At 36.9% G+C, this 17,163-nt stretch overlaps 1 non-coding gene across 1 annotated transcript; it reads left to right on the forward strand.

The window, feature by feature from the left end:
* Positions 1–5,058: 5,058 nt before the first annotated feature.
* LOC130959466 (small nucleolar RNA R71) lies at positions 5,059–5,166 on the forward strand. The gene has a single exon (XR_009078544.1). It is a non-coding gene; the product is annotated as a small nucleolar RNA R71 (small nucleolar RNA).
* Positions 5,167–17,163: the final 11,997 nt, after the last annotated feature.

Below are 17,163 nucleotides of genomic sequence, written 5' to 3' on the forward strand. Positions count from 1 at the left end.
CATTGGTGTAAGAGCTTCAGATAAGCGTATGAAGATGCCTTCCCTTCCGTCTCTCTGCTTTCTTACTGTCTTCATCCAATCCTTCTTACTCCTTTCCATGGCAAGCTCGTGTAGGGTTTCACTGTTGTCAGCAGCTACCTCCCATCCGCGCAGTGAAAGCTAATGCACGCACTCTGTCACAGTGCTGCCAATCACCGGTTTGGTTCCCTCCCCTACCGGAATAGAATCACTCTTTTGCGTCTGTCACTAACGCCCAGTAGGTTACAGGTTTGAAGCACGTCACAGTCATTCAATCATTGAATCCTACTCAGAATACCACAGACAAGGTTAGACCTTCCGGATTCTCTTGAATGCTGCCATCAGGTCCTGCCTATACCACGAAGACTCTGATCTCACGGAATGGTTGGCTCGTTTGTCAGGCGAGCACTCGGTTGTCAGGCGATCAACCATGCATCGTGCAATCAGGAATCCAAGAGACATTCACTAAGCCTCAGATGCTTGTAGAACAAGAATGGTTGTCAGTCACCTTGTTCATGGGTGAGAATGGTGATGGGCGTCAATCATCACCTTCATCATGTTGAAGAACAAGTGATATCTTGGATAAAGAACAAGCGGAATTGAATGGAAGAACAATAGTAATTGCATTAATACTCGAGGTACAGCAGAGCTCCACACCTTAATCTATGGTGTGTAGAAACTCCACCGTTGAAAATACATAAGAACAAAAGTGATCATTGGTTTCGGCCCCAAAGAGGGAACCAGAAGAACCAAGATGAAAATACAATAGTAAAAGGTCCTACTTATAGAAAACTAGTACATAGATGAGTAAATGACATAAAAATCCACTTCCGGGCCCACTTGGTGTGTGTTTGGGCTGAGCAATGAATAAATTTCGTGTAGAGACTCTCCTTGGAGTTAAACGCCAGCTTTAGTACCAGTTTGGGCGTTTAACTCCCAATTAGGTGCCAGTTCCGGCGTTTAACGCTGGAACTTCTTGAGGTGACTTTGAACGCCGGTTTGGGCCATCAAATCTTGGGCAAAGTATGGACTATTATATATTGCTGGAAAGCCCAGGATGTCTACTTTCCAATGCCGTTGAGAGCGCGCCAATTGGGCTTCTGTAGCTCCAGAAAATCCACTTCGAGTGCAGGGAGGTCAGAATCCAACAGCATCTGCAGTCCTTTTCAGTCTCTGAATCAGATTTTTGCTCAGATCCCTCAATTTCAGCCAGAAAATACCTGAAATCACAGAAAAACACACAAACTCATAGTAAAGTCCAGAAAAGTGAATTTTAGCTAAAAACTAATAAAAATATACTAAGAACTCAACTAAAACTACTAAAAACATACTAAAAACAATGCCAAAAAGCGTACAAATTATCCGCTCATCACAACACCAAACTTAAATTGTTGCTTGTCCCCAAGCAACTGAAAATCAATTAAGATAAAAAGAAGAGAATATACTATAGACTCCAAATTATCAATGAAACTTAGCTCCAAATTAGATGAGCGGGACTAGTAGCTTTTTGCCTCCGAACAGTTTTGGCATCTCACTTTATCCTTTTAAATTCAGAATGATTGGCTTCTTTAGGAACTCAGAATCCAGATAGTGTTATTGATTCTCCTAGTTAAGTGTGATGATTCTTGAACACAGCTACTTATTGAGTCTTGGCCGTGGCCCAAAGCACTCTGTCTTCCAGTATTACCACCGGATACATACATGCCACAGACACATAATTGGGTGAACCTTTTCAGATTGTGACCCAGCTTTGCTAGAGTCCCCAATTAGAGGTGTCCAGGGTTCTTAAGCACACTCTTTTTGCCTTGGATCACAACTTTATTTCTTTCTTTTTCTTTCTTACTTCTTTTTTTTTCGTTTTCTCTCTTTTTTTTTCTTTTTTTTTTGTATTCACTGCTTTTTCTTGCTTCAAGAATCATTTTTATGATTTTTCAGATCCTCAGTAACATGTCTCCTTTTTCATCATTCTTTCAAGAGCCAACAATTTTAACATTCATGAACCACAAATTCAAAAGACATATGCACTGTTCAAGCATACATTCAGAAAACAAAAGTATTGTCACCACATCAAACTAATTAAGCTAGTTTTAAAGATGAATTTGAAATCCTGTACTTCTTGTTCTTTTGTGATAAAAACAGTCTTTATTTAAGAAAGGTGATGGATTCATATTCATAGCTTTAAGGCATAGACACTAAGACACTAATGATCATAAGACACAAACTTGGATAAACATAAGCATAAAAATTCGAAAAACAAGAAAATAAAGAACAAGGAGATTAAAGAACGGGTCCACCTTAGTGATGGCGGCTTGTTCTTCCTCTTGAAGGTCCTCTGGAGTGCTTGAGCTCCCCAATGTCTCTTCCTTGTCTTTGTTGCTCCTCTCTCATGATTCTTTGATCTTCTCTTTTTTCATGGAGGAGGATGGCATGTTCTTGGTGCTTCACCCTTAGTTGTCCCATGTTGGAACTTAATTCTCCTAGGGAGGTGTTCAGTTGCTCCCAATAGTCTTGTGGAGGAAAGTGCATCCCTTGAGGTATCTCAGGGATCTCATGATGAGAGGGATCTCTTGTTTGCTCCATCTTCTTCTTAGTGATGGGCTTGAGGTCATGCCTTCTCAGTTGAACCGGCTTTGGATGCCATAAATGGTTATGGAAAAACAAAAAGCAATGCTTTCACCACACCAAACTTAAAAGGTTTGCTCGTCCTCGAGCAAAAGAAGAAAGAAGAGAGTAGAAGAAGAAGAAATGGAGGAGAGGGAGATGGCTTTGTGGTTCGGCCAAAAGGGGAAGAAGTAGTGGTTTGTATTTGGATGGTGAGGTAAGTGGGGTTTTATGGAGGTGAGTGGTGAAGAGAAAGATGGGATTTGATAGGTGAGGGGTTTGTGGGGATCCTGTGGGGTCCACAGATCCTTAGGTGTCAAGGAAAAGTCATCCCTGCACCAAATGGCATTCAAAAACACGTTTTGAGCCAATTCTGGTGTTAAACGCCGGGCTGGTGCCCATTTCTGGCGTTTAACGCCAGGTTCCAGCCCTTTCCTGGCGTTTAACGCCAGTCTGGTGCCCCTTTCTAGCGTTAAACGCCCAGAATGGTGCCAGACTGGGCGTTAAACGCCCAACTGCTACCCTCACTGGCGTTTAAACGCCAGTGAGTTCTTCCTCCAGGGTGTGCTGTTTTTCTTCCTGTTTTTCATTCTGTTTTTGCTTTTTCAATTGATTTTGTGACTTCTTATGATCATCAACCTACAAAAAACATAAAATAACAAAAGAAAATAGATAAAATATAACATTGGGTTGCCTCCCAACAAGCGCTTCTTTAATGTCAGTAGCTTGACAGAGGGCTCTCATGGAGCCTCACAGATACTCAGAGCAATGTTGGAACCTCCCAACACCAAACTTAGAGTTTGAATGTGGGGGTTCAACACCAAACTTAGAGTTTGGTTGTGGCCTCCCAACACCAAACTTAGAGTTTGACTGTGGGGGCTCTGTTTGTCTCTGATTTGAGAGAAGCTCTTCATGCTCCTTCTCCATGATGATAGAGGGATATCCTTGAGCCTTAAACACATAGGATTCTTCATTCACTTGAATGATCAGTTCACCTCCATCAACATCAATCACAGTCTTTGCTGTGGCTAGGAAGGGTCTGCCAAGGATGATGGATTCATCCATGCACTTCCCAGTCTCTAGGACTATGAAATCAGTAGGGATGTAATGGTCTTCAATTTTTACCAAAACATTCTCTACAAGTCCATGAGCTTGCTTTCTTGAGTTGTCTGCCATCTCTAGTGAGATTCTTGCAGCTTGTACCTCAAAGATCCCTAGCTTCTCCATTACAGAGAGAGGCATGAGGTTTACACTTGACCCTAAGTCACACAGAGCCTTCTTGAAGGTCATGGTGCCTATGGTACAAGGCATTGAAAACTTTCCAGGATCTTGTCTCTTTTGAGGTAATTTCTGCCTAGACAAGTCATCCAGTTCTTTGGTGAGCAAGGGAGGTTCATCCTCCCAAGTCTCATTTCCAAATAACTTGTCATTTAGCTTCATGATTGCTCCAAGGTATTTAGCAACTTGCTTTTCAGTGACATACTCATCCTCTTCAGAGGAAGAATACTCATCAGAGCTCATGAATGGCAGAAGTAAGTCCAATGGAATCTCTATGGTCTCATTTTGAGCCTCAGATTTCCATGGTTCCTCATTGGGGAACTCAGAGGAGGTTGGTGCACGCCCATTGAGGTCTTCCTCAGTGGCGTCCTCTTCCTCTCTTTCCTCTCCAAATTCGGCCATGGTTATGGCTTTGCACTCTCCTTTTGGATTTTCTTCTGTATTACTTGGGAGAGTACTAGGAGGGAGTTCAGTAACTTTTTTGCTCAGCTGTCCCACTTGTGCTTCCAAATTCCTAATGGAAGACCTTGTTTCAGTCATGAAACTTTGAGTGGTTTTGATTAGATCAGAGACCATGGTTGCTAAGTCAGAGGGATTCTGCTTAGAAATCTCTGTCTGTTGCTGAGAAGATGATGGAAAAGGTTTGCTATTGCTAAACCTGTTTCTTCCACCATTGTTGTTGTTGAAACCTTGTTGAGGTCTCTCTTGATTCTTCCATGAGAAATTTGGGTGATTTCTCCATGAAGAATTATAGGTGTTACCATAGGGTTCTCCTAGGTAATTCACCTCTTCCATTGAGGGGTTCTCAGGATCATAGGCTTCTTCCTCAGATGAAGCCTCCTTAGTACTGCCTGGTGCATTTTGCATTCCGGACAGACTTTGAGAAATCAAATTGACTTGTTGAGTCAATATCTTGTTCTGAGCTAGTATGGCATTCAGAGTGTCAATCTTAAGAACTCCTTTCTTCTGACTAGTCCCATTGTTCACAGGATTTCTTTCAGAAGTGTACATGAATTGGTTATTTGCAACCATTTCAATTAGCTCTTGAGCCTCTGTAGGCGTCTTCTTCAGATGAAGAGATCCTCCAGCAGAGCTATCCAAAGACATCTTGGATAGTTCAGAGAGACCATCATAGAAAATACCTATGATGCTCCATTCAGAAAGCATGTCAGAAGGACATTTTCTGATTAATTGTTTGTATCTTTCCCAAGCTTCATAGAGGGATTCTCCATCCTTCTGTCTGAAGGTTTGGACTTCCACTCTAAGCTTACTCCATTTTTGAGGTGGAAAGAACTTTGCCAAGAAGGCATTGACTAGCTTTTCCCAAGAGTCCAGGCTTTCTTTAGGTTGAGAGTCCAACCATACTCTAGCTCTGTCTCTTACAGCAAAAGGGAATAGCATCAGTCTGTAGACCTCAGGGTCAACCCCATTAGTCTTGACTGTGTCACAGATTTGCAAGAACTCAGCTAAAAACTGATGAGGATCTTCTAATGGAAGTCCATGGAACTTGCAATTCTGTTGCATTAGAGAAACTAATTGAGGCTTAAACTCAAAGTTGTTTGCTCCAATGGCAGGGATAGAGATGCTTCTCCCATAGAAATCGGGAGTAGGTGCAATAAAGTCACCCAGCACCTTTCTTGCATTGTTGGCATTGTTGTTGTTTTCGGCTGCCATGTCTTCTTCTTCTTTGAAGAATTCGGTCAGGTCCTCAATAGAGAATTGTGCCTTAGCTTCTCTTAGCTTCCGCTTCAAGGTCCTTTAAGGTTCAGGGTCAGCTTCAACAAGAATGCCTTTGTCTTTGTTCCTGCTCATATGAAAGAGAAGAAAACAAGAAAATATGGAATCCTCTATGTCACAGTATAGAGATTCCTTGAGGTGTCAGAGGAAGAAAAATGGAAGACAGAAGTAGAAAATTCGAACTTATCAAAGAAGATGGAGTTCGAATTTTGCATTAAGGAATAGAGTTAGTCCAAAAATAGAAAGATGTGAGAAGAAGGGAAGTAATTTTCGAAAATTAAGTAAAAAATTTTGAAAATATTTTTGAAAAACACAAATTGATTTTCGAAAATAAGAGTGAGAAAGAGATCAAGTGATTTTTGAAAAAGATTTTGAAATTAGAAGTTAAAAAGATTTGATTGAAAACTATTTTGAAAAAGATGTCATTAAAAAGATATGATTGATTTTAAAAAGATGTGATTTAAAAGATATGATTTGAAAAACATTTTAAAAAAAAGATATGATTTGAAAACAATTTTAAAAAGATTTGATTTGAAAAACATTTTAAAAAGATTTGATTTTAAAAATTAATGACTTGCCTAACAAGAAAAGATATGATTCAAACATAAAACCTTCCTTAACAGAAAAGGCAAAAAATGTTCAATCAAATCATTAATTGTTAGTAAGTATCTTTGAAAAAGGAAAGAAATTGATTTTGAAAACATTTGATTGAAAAGATATGATTTGAAAAAGATTTGATTTTGAAAAACTTTGAAAACTTGAAAAAATTGATTTTGAAAACAAAATCTTCCCCTTTTGCCATCCTGGCGTTAAACGCCCAGAATGGTGCACATTCTGGCGTTTAACGCCCAAACTACTACCCTTTTGGGCGTTAAACGCCCAGCCAGGCACCCTGGCTGGCGTTTAAACGCCAGTCTGTCTTCTTCACTGGGCATTTTTGAATGCCCAGCTTTTTCTGTATAATTCCTCTGCAGTATGTTCTGAATCTTCAATTCTCTGTATTATTGACTTGAAAAGACACAAATTAAAAATATTTTTGGATTTTTAATAATGAGGAATAATCAAAATGCAACTAAAATCGAATAACAATGCATGCAAGACACCAAACTTAGCAGTTTGTATACTACTGACACTAACAACATGAGAATGCATATGAGAAACACAAAATACTTAAGTCAATAGAATTCAAAGATCAAAACAAGGAAAACATCAAGAACAACTTGAAGATAAATGAAGACACATGCATAAATTTGAAAAATGCAAGAAGAACAGAAACATGCAATTGACACCAAACTTAAAATGAGACACTAGACTTAAACAAGAAATATTTTTTTTTTTATGATTTTGTAATTTTTTTGGCTTTTTTTGAAAATTAGGTGAAAAGGAAAATAAAGGTATCAAAATTCTAAATGAGAATTCCAGGAATCATGCAATGTTAGTCTAAAGCTTTAGTCTAAAGGAATTAGACATGGCCGGCTAAGCTTCAGCAGGACATTGCATTCAAGAGCTAAATTGATGATGATCAATCAGCTTTGGTGATGATAAGAACATCACCTTGAAATACTAGAATTCATCCTTAAAGAACTCTGAAAAAAAAATACCTAATCTAAGCAACAAGATGAACCGTCAGTTGTCCATACACAAGAACAATCCCCGGCAACGGCGCCAAAAACTTGGTGCACGAAATTGTGATCACTACAACTTCGCACAACTAACCAGCAAGTGCACTGGGTCGTCCAAGTAATACCTTACGTGAGTAAGGGTCGATCCCACGGAGATTGGTGGTATGAAGCAAGCTATGGTCACCTTGTAAATCTCAGTCAGGCAGACTCAAATGTATAATGGTGATGAACGAAAATAACATAAAAGATAAAGATAGGGATACTTATGTATATCATTGGTGTAAGAGCTTCAGATAAGCGTATGAAGATGCCTTCCCTTCCGTCTCTCTGCTTTCTTACTGTCTTCATCCAATCCTTCTTACTCCTTTCCATGGCAAGCTCGTGTAGGGTTTCACTGTTGTCAGCAGCTACCTCCCATCCGCGCAGTGAAAGCTAATGCACGCACTCTGTCACAGTGCTGCCAATCACCGGTTTGGTTCCCTCCCCTACCGGAATAGAATCACTCTTTTGCGTCTGTCACTAACGCCCAGTAGGTTACAGGTTTGAAGCACGTCACAGTCATTCAATCATTGAATCCTACTCAGAATACCACAGACAAGGTTAGACCTTCCGGATTCTCTTGAATGCTGCCATCAGGTCCTGCCTATACCACGAAGACTCTGATCTCACGGAATGGTTGGCTCGTTTGTCAGGCGAGCACTCGGTTGTCAGGCGATCAACCATGCATCGTGCAATCAGGAATCCAAGAGACATTCACTAAGCCTCAGATGCTTGTAGAACAAGAATGGTTGTCAGTCACCTTGTTCATGGGTGAGAATGGTGATGGGCGTCAATCATCACCTTCATCATGTTGAAGAACAAGTGATATCTTGGATAAAGAACAAGCGGAATTGAATGGAAGAACAATAGTAATTGCATTAATACTCGAGGTACAGCAGAGCTCCACACCTTAATCTATGGTGTGTAGAAACTCCACCGTTGAAAATACATAAGAACAAAAGTGATCATTGGTTTCGGCCCCAAAGAGGGAACCAGAAGAACCAAGATGAAAATACAATAGTAAAAGGTCCTACTTATAGAAAACTAGTACATAGATGAGTAAATGACATAAAAATCCACTTCCGGGCCCACTTGGTGTGTGTTTGGGCTGAGCAATGAATAAATTTCGTGTAGAGACTCTCCTTGGAGTTAAACGCCAGCTTTAGTACCAGTTTGGGCGTTTAACTCCCAATTAGGTGCCAGTTCCGGCGTTTAACGCTGGAACTTCTTGAGGTGACTTTGAACGCCGGTTTGGGCCATCAAATCTTGGGCAAAGTATGGACTATTATATATTGCTGGAAAGCCCAGGATGTCTACTTTCCAATGCCGTTGAGAGCGCGCCAATTGGGCTTCTGTAGCTCCAGAAAATCCACTTCGAGTGCAGGGAGGTCAGAATCCAACAGCATCTGCAGTCCTTTTCAGTCTCTGAATCAGATTTTTGCTCAGATCCCTCAATTTCAGCCAGAAAATACCTGAAATCACAGAAAAACACACAAACTCATAGTAAAGTCCAGAAAAGTGAATTTTAGCTAAAAACTAATAAAAATATACTAAGAACTCAACTAAAACTACTAAAAACATACTAAAAACAATGCCAAAAAGCGTACAAATTATCCGCTCATCAATGAGCCTTAGGACGAGGTCGGACCTTTTATGATTTGACCGGGTTGGAGGACCTCGGTCAGGGTATGAACACATATTTTTCTAAGAATAACTTTATTGAAAATAATTTGGACACCAAAAAACTGCAGTAGTACATAGTTAGTATACAAAATTTATTGTTAAAATTATTTGTCAGTGCAACATAAATTACTTAGATTTTATTAAAAGGAAATACGAAGAAAACAAGCCACATACAAAATAATAAAAGAGTAAAAGTATAAATATAGACGGTAAAAAAAGTCATTGTTATGAATATAGAGTAATTTAATTGGGTTAATGGTTAAATTGGTTCCCAAAAAATTGGTCTATTGTCAATTTTCTTCCAGAATGACTTTTTTAATCAAATTAGTCCCTCTAAGATTTAAAATTAGTCATATTTTTCCTTCAGTCAATAGGCTAATAGTTTTCGCTAATGATTGGCCACACGGAATGTTAAATGACAAATTACTACCGCTAAAACGACGTTGTGTTGGTTCACAAGATTGGATTGACACAAAACAACCCCATTTTGTATTTATTTCATCTTCTTTTACTCCAAAGTCTCTCTCCTCCAAAAGCATGAAGACGAATCTCTTATCTGAAATGAAGAAGAAGATGGAAGTTTCATTGACGACGACAAGTGAAAAATCCGAGAGCACAATTCTTGCTCGACAAGCCACCATCACACCGGTGTGAGGTGGCACCAGCCACCACACCGACGTCAGAGGTAATCATTGCTACGTTATATTTTTTAATTTTTGATTGCATTATTTGAATTATGAGTTTAAAAATAGTATCTCCGTGTCTTTTAAAAAAGATTTTTGGATAGATATATGAATTCTTCATCGAGCTCAGTATCTATTTGTGCATTAACTCTCATGGGGTAAAATAAAATTTCGCTTCTCAAGTTCTCACTTTTTCTCTCCCAGAAAATAATGTGGGTAATTGAGTTTCGTTCTTATGATTTTCTAAGTAATGGGATATCTAAACATCATCTTAGTTTAGAGTCATACTTTCACCTTCGATTGGGTTTAATCTTACTTTTAAGTTTTAAAACCTTTTATCTTCAATTTTTTTCCAATTTGTTTACATGATTTGGGGATAACTCCTACAACAATATCAATTCCAATATAATTTAGTACATAACTTTGATACGAGAACTTTGTGGACCAAACTGAGAACTGTCATAAGTCAATTGGTCCAATTACAAGAGTAACAACTAAGAATAAAAGAAGATTTTGCAAACATGGCTAAATAATTTGTTTAAGAGATACATCAAGAATTGGGCAAGGCAATGGTTAACGATTATGGAAAGCCAAACGTCTTACTATTTACAAGTTATAATGAAGACTCTCATTAGTCAAGTTGAATCAAATAGGCATCACTTTATTAGTATTTATTTTAAGACTTATTTTATGTTTATTTTATTTTATTTTATTTTGTTTGTTTTAGGCCGAATTATGATTTGACCCATTTTTATTTTAGTGAACTTATGAGTTAGGGTTTTAAACTTAAGAGGTATAAAAATTCTCTAAAACTTGGTAGCCTTTTTTTATGAATAAAAATTTTGTTGAGTTTCTTTGAGAAACTTAGGTGTGAACAGGAGATGTAGAGTGCTTTTCTTAACTGTTGCATCAAAAAATTAAATTAAGGTAGAAGAGTCTCTTTTTTTATTTTCCATCTTACTCTAGATTACATTCCATATCATTTGGTATTAAATTTTAGGTATTAAACTAATTCTTATTAGCCTATTTTATTTTTCTTGTGTTCTCATCATAATCTTGTGTATGTGGTTTGTGTTCTAATAAAAAAAACTCATGATCGTATTCATTTTGTGTTTATAGTATGTCCTTGTTTTTGTGTTTCAATTCGGTTTTCAATCTTATCACTTACTTCTTATTGTAATACCACAAATATTTGGAATTTTAATTTAGACCATACCTTAGACTTTTAATTACGTATGCACAAATTGGTTTTGTCATTGTTTTAATTCCACTTTCCTTTATATCCTTTACATTCTAATACAAAGTCAAAGTGCATTCACCTGCACCAAAAAAAAAGAAAAACTAGTCCCTACAAAAAAAACTATTCCCAAAAAAAAACAAAAAAAAAAAGAAAAAATGGTCCAAGCGAAAAAAAGATATTTATATTCATATAATTTTAATATTGTTCCTCCCTTTTTTTACTGTGTTTATGTTAGTTTGATCCTTATCTTTATTGTGTTGTACTTTGCTAATTTTTTTATTATTCCAATTAATCTTGTAACTTAATTAATTTCTTAGTGATCAAGTTCTTCTCTTTTTATTTGGTTTCTAAAGTACAACAATCATAGGAATTTCAAGAGTGGTAAAAGGCAAGAGTCGTTTATTCAATAGAGGATAAAAGCCAATTTTGAGAATAAACACGAGTGTCCATCCTTAAGTGAAACACGTGAAAGAGTGATTGCGAGGTCCTTTCTATAAAAATTTTTACAAGTTTTTTGTTATGGCAGCTCACTTAGAAGAAACTCTAATTGACATGAGAATGATGAAAAGGGTCATTCAACAATTAACTAATCGCTTGATTGAATTGGAAGAATAGAGGCAGGAGGTGACACAGATATTGTCCAAGAATACTAAACAAAAAATTTTCCAGAATCGAAGTCAGAATCATATACCTTCTAATGATGACTCTGATGAGGATATAACACCTCGACACAGAAGTCAAGATTTAGCAATATCAATGGCATCAAGATGCAAATACCACCATTCAAAGGGAGAAATGATCATGAAGTTTATTTGGAGTGGGAACGTAAGGTGGAAAGAATTTTTGCTTGTCATAATTACTCTGAGGCATAGAAGGTTCGTTTGGCAGTAGTTGCGTTCTCTGACTATGCCTTGCTTTAGTGGGATGAACTAGTGAAGTCAAGCCGTTGGAATGACGATCATTCTATAGAGACTTGGGATCTTATAAAGCGCCTCATAAAGAAGAGATTATGCCTTTATACTACTATAGAAAAGTACATCCGAAGTTACATCGGCTGACTCAAGGCTCCAAGTCCGTTAAAGACTACCATAAGAAAATGGATGCTTATGATCACTGCCAACATAGAAGAGGGTACTGAGGTTACTATGGCATGATTTGTAGGTGGTTCGAATAGAGCAATTGCTAATGTGGTGGAGTTACATCATTATGTGGAGATAGAGGATTTAGTTAGTATGGCAATGAAGGTGGATAGGCAACAATAAGGAAGAGCACCAAGGAGATTGTCTCATGCTAATTCAAAGTGGGAGTCTCATAGTGCTGACACAACAAAGACCAAGGGTGCTGAATCTAAGAAGTTGTTTGATGCTACAAAGAAAGGTAATTCTAACTAGTCTTCTACTGCTTCTTGGCACAGAGATATTAAATGTTTCAAGTGTCATGGTATGAGTCATTATGCTAGTGATTGCCCAAACATGAGAATGATGATTATTAGAGGGGATGATATTGTGTTTGATTCTGATCATGGTGATGATTCTGATTATAATAGTATACAACCTTTGGAGGATCATTCTGATGGTGATGTTAAGTATGCAGTCCATAGTGAATCTCTTGTTGTTAGACGTGTTTTGAATTTACATGTGAAAGAAGATAGCCTAGAGCAATGCCAAAGTCTTTTTCACACTAGATGCTTGGTGGGTGGAAAGTTGTGGTGTCTGATTATTGATGGTGAGAGTTGGACTAATGTGGCTAGTACACTTATGGTGAAAAAATTGAGTTTGACATGTATTTGACATCCTAAACCATATATGTTGCAGTGGTTGAATGACAGTGGTGAGATCAAAATTGATAAGCAAGTGACAATTGCATTCTCTATTGAAAAATATGTTGATGAGGCATTGTGTGATGTGGTGCCAATGCAATCTTGTCATTTATTATTGGAAAGATTTTGGCAGCTCAACCGTCGAGCATTCCATGATGGTTACATGGTGCATGCATATTCACTAAAATTGATTTGAAAAGCGAGTATCATCAAATTAGAATGAAATTCGGAGATGATTGAAAGACTATACTAAAACCAAACATGGGTTATATGAGTGGTTAGTAATGCTTTTTGGGTTAACTAATGCACCTAGTACTTTTATGCGTCTAATGAATCATGTTTTGTGAGAATTTTTGGGTAAATTTGTTTTTTATTTTGATGATTTTCTCATTTATAGCACTTGTTTGGAAGACCACTTATCACATGTTTTAGCTATTTTGGAAGTGTTTTAAAAAGAAAAACTTTATGCCAATCTTAAAAAATACACATTTTTTATTGATAGATTTGTATTTCTTGGTTTTATTGTGAGTATGAGTGGAATTGAGGTTGATGAGGAAAAGGTGAAGGCTATTCGTAAATGGCCAACGCCCAAGAATGCTTCTGAGGTAAGAAGTTTTCATGGTTTAGCTGGGTTTTACAGGAAATTTGTGAAAAAATTTTCTACCATTGCTATGCCTCTCACAAAGGTTATCAAAAAAGATATTGGGTTTAAATGGAAAAGGAACAAAAAATTGCATTTCATACCCTAAAAAGATTGTTTGTGATCTGCCCCTATTCTTATTTTACCTAGCTTTGATAAAACCTTTGAGATCGAATGTGATGCTTCTAGGATTGGTATAGGTGCTATTTTAATTCAGAAAAAGCGAGCCATTGCCTTCTTCGGTGAAAAGTTGAATTAAGCTCAACGTAAATATTCAACTTAAGACAGAATTATATGCCTTGATTCGAGCTTTGGAGGTTTGGCAACACTACCTCTTACCTAAGAAGTTCGTGATTTACACGGATCATCAATCTTTGAAGCACCTAAAGGGACAAGGCAAGCTTGATAAAAGACATGCTAAATAAGTGGATTTCATTGAGACATTTCTATATGTGATTGCTGATGAGTGGATATTTTATACGCTTTTTGGGGGTAATTTCATGTAGATTTTAGTATGTTTTAATTAGTTTTTAGTAAAATATTATTAGTTTTTAGGCAAAAATCATATTTCTGGACTTTACTATGAGTTTGTGTGTTTTCTGTGATTTCAGGTATTTTCTGGCTGAAATTGAGGGAGCTGAGCAAAAATCTGAGTTAGGCTGAAAAAGGACTGCTGATGCTGTTGGATCCTGACCTCCCTGCACTCGAAATAGATTTTTTGGAGCTACAGTAGTCTAATTGACGCGCTCTCAATTGGGTTGGAAAGTAGACACCCAGGGCTTTCCAGAAATATATAATAGTTCATACTTTGCGTGAAGATAGATGACGTAAACTGGCGTTCAACGCCAGTTCCATGTTGCAGTCTGGCGTCCAACACCAGAAACAGGTTACAAGTTGGAGTTCAACACCCAAAACACGTTACAACCTGTCGTTCAACTCCAGAAACAGCCCAAACACGTGAGAGGCTTAAGTCTCAGCCCCAGCACACACCAAGTGGGCCCCAGAAGTGGATTTCTGCACCAATTATCTTAGTTTACTCATATTCTGAAAACCTAGGTTACTAGTTTACTATTTAAACAACTTTGAGAGACTTATTTTGTATCTCATGACATTTTAGATCTGAATTATACACTCTTTGACGGCATGAGTCTCTAAACTCCATTGTTGGGGGTGAGGAGCTCTGCAGCGTCTTGATGAATTAATGCAATCACTTATATTTTTCCATTCACATATGCGTGTTCCTATCTAAGATGTTTATTCGCGCTTAATTAGGGAGAAGGTGATGATCCGTGACACTCATCACCTTCCTCATTCCATGAACGTGTGTCTGACAACCACCTCCGTTCTACATCAGATTGAATAAGCATCTCTTAGATTCCTTAATCGGAATATTCGTGGTATAAGCTAGATTGATGGCGGCATTTATGAGAATCTGAAAAGCCTAAACCTTGTCTGTGGTATTCCGAGTAGGATTCCGGGATTGAATGACTGTGACGCGCTTCAAACTCCTGAAAGCTGGGCGTTGGTGACAGACGCAAAAGAATCAATGGATTCTACTCCAACCTGATTGAGAACCGACAGATGATTAGCCGTGCTGTGACAGAGCATCTGGACCATTTTCACTGAGAGGATGGGAAGTAGTCATTGACAACGGTGACACCCTACATAGAGCTTGCCATGGAAGGAACTTTGCAATTATGTTATTGAGTTGAATATTACATTGCAGGGATTCAGAGGACAAAGCATCTCCAAAACCCCAACATATTCTCCATTACTGCATTACAAGTAATTAATTCACGCTCTTTTATTTTTCTAATAATTCAAACTGATAATTTTAATTGAAATCCTGACTAAGAATAATAAATAAACATAGCTTACTTTAAACAAATAATCTCCGTGGGATCGACCCTAACTCACGTAAGGTATTACTTAGACGACCCAGTGCACTTGCTGGTTAGTTGTGCGGATTGCAAAACTGTGATTGCAATTTCGTGCACCAAGTTTTTGGCACCGTTGCCAGGGATTGTTGAGTTTGAAAAGCTAACGGTTTATTTTGTTGCTTAGATTAGGAAGATTTTTTTCAATTGGGTCAAAGTCTTTTATTTTCTTTTCAAAAAAAAATTTTTTTTTTCAAAAATATTGTTTTTCTTTATTAATTCTTAATATTTTTTTGTGAGTCTAGTGTTTTGTTCTAAATTTGGTGTCAATTGCATATTTTATATTTTTCTTTAAAATATTCGTATTAGTGGTCTTTGTTCTTCCTTGATCTTCAAGTTGTTCTTGTTTATTTTTCTTGTTTGATCTTTAATTTTTCTTGTTCTGTGTCTTTTCTTGTTTCACTTGTGTTCTTTTTAAAGTATTAATCTTCCAAAAGGAATATACCTATTTAGAACAAGTGTTACATTTACTCCCAATTGGCTAGAGCGTTGGTCTATGTTATTGGCAATTGGGCATCTTCTTTTTAAAATTTTTTTTCAAAAATAATTTTTCTTGATTGAATCTTGTGCCAAATTTTAAGTTTGGTGTTTTCTTGTTAATCTCTTCATAATTTTCGAAAATTTCATTGTGGTTTTCTAAAAATTTTAAGTTTGGTGTTCTTCCTATTATTCTTGGTGTTCTTGTGAATCTTCAAAGTGTTCTTGAGTCTTTTTTGTGTTTTGATCTTAAAATTCTTAAGTTTGGTGTTCCTTGGTGTTTTCCCTCCAAAAATTTTTGAAAACAAGGAGCATTAGATCTAAAAATTTTAAGTCTTGTGTCTTTTGTGTGTTTTTCTCTTTCATCATAAAATTCAAAATTCAAAAAAAAAATAAATATCTTTTCTAACTATTCTTAAGCTACTTTTTCGAAATTTTTTATAAAAATTCAGATTTTAATTTTAAAATTTTTCAAATCTTATCTTCCTAATATTTTCAAAAAAAAAATATTTTTTTAATATATATATATTTTATTATCTTTTTCAAAAATATCCTAACCACTTTCTCTTTTTCCTCAAATTTTTCGAAAATCTTCACAAAACATTTTCAATTTCTTTATTTTATTTTATTTTATTTTATTTATTTCATTTTTATTTTTTTTTATAAAATAAATTTTTATAAAATAAATCATATCAACATACATATCATCTCCCTTGTTCCATCATGGAATTAAGTGGGAAGGAACAGTCCAGAAGGACTCTGGGGTCATATGCTAACCCCACTACTGCTTCATATGGGAGTAGTATCTGTATACCCTCCATTGGAGTTAGTAGTTTTGAGTTGAATCCTCAGCTCATTATCATGGTGCAGTAAAGCTGCCAGTATTCCGGTCTTCCACATGAAGAACCTACAGAGTTTCTAGCACAATTTTCACAAATTGCTGACACAGTACATGATAAGGAAGTAGATCAGGATGTCTACAGATTATTACTGTTTCCATTTGCTGTAAAAGATCAAGCTAAGAGGTGGTTAAATAACCAACCTAAGAACAGCATAAGAACATGGAAACAGCTGTCAGAAAAGTTCCTGAATCACTATTTCCCTCCAAAACGGATGACACAGCTAAGGCTAAGCATCCAAGGCTTCGAACAAGGAGATAATGAATCCCTTTATGATGCCTGGGAGAGATACAGAGAGATGCTAAGAAAATGCCCCTCTGAAATATTTTCAGAGTGGGTGCAATTAGACATCTTCTACTATGGGCTTACAAAAAGAGCTCAGATTTCTCTAGACCACTCAGCTGGTGGATCTATACATATGAGAAAAATAATTGAAGAAGCTCAAGAACTTATTGATACAGTTACCAGAAATCAGCATCTGTACCTAAGC

Source organism: Arachis stenosperma, chromosome 10 (assembly GCF_014773155.1).
Source record: "Arachis stenosperma cultivar V10309 chromosome 10, arast.V10309.gnm1.PFL2, whole genome shotgun sequence".
Taxonomy (NCBI): Eukaryota; Viridiplantae; Streptophyta; class Magnoliopsida; order Fabales; family Fabaceae; genus Arachis; species Arachis stenosperma.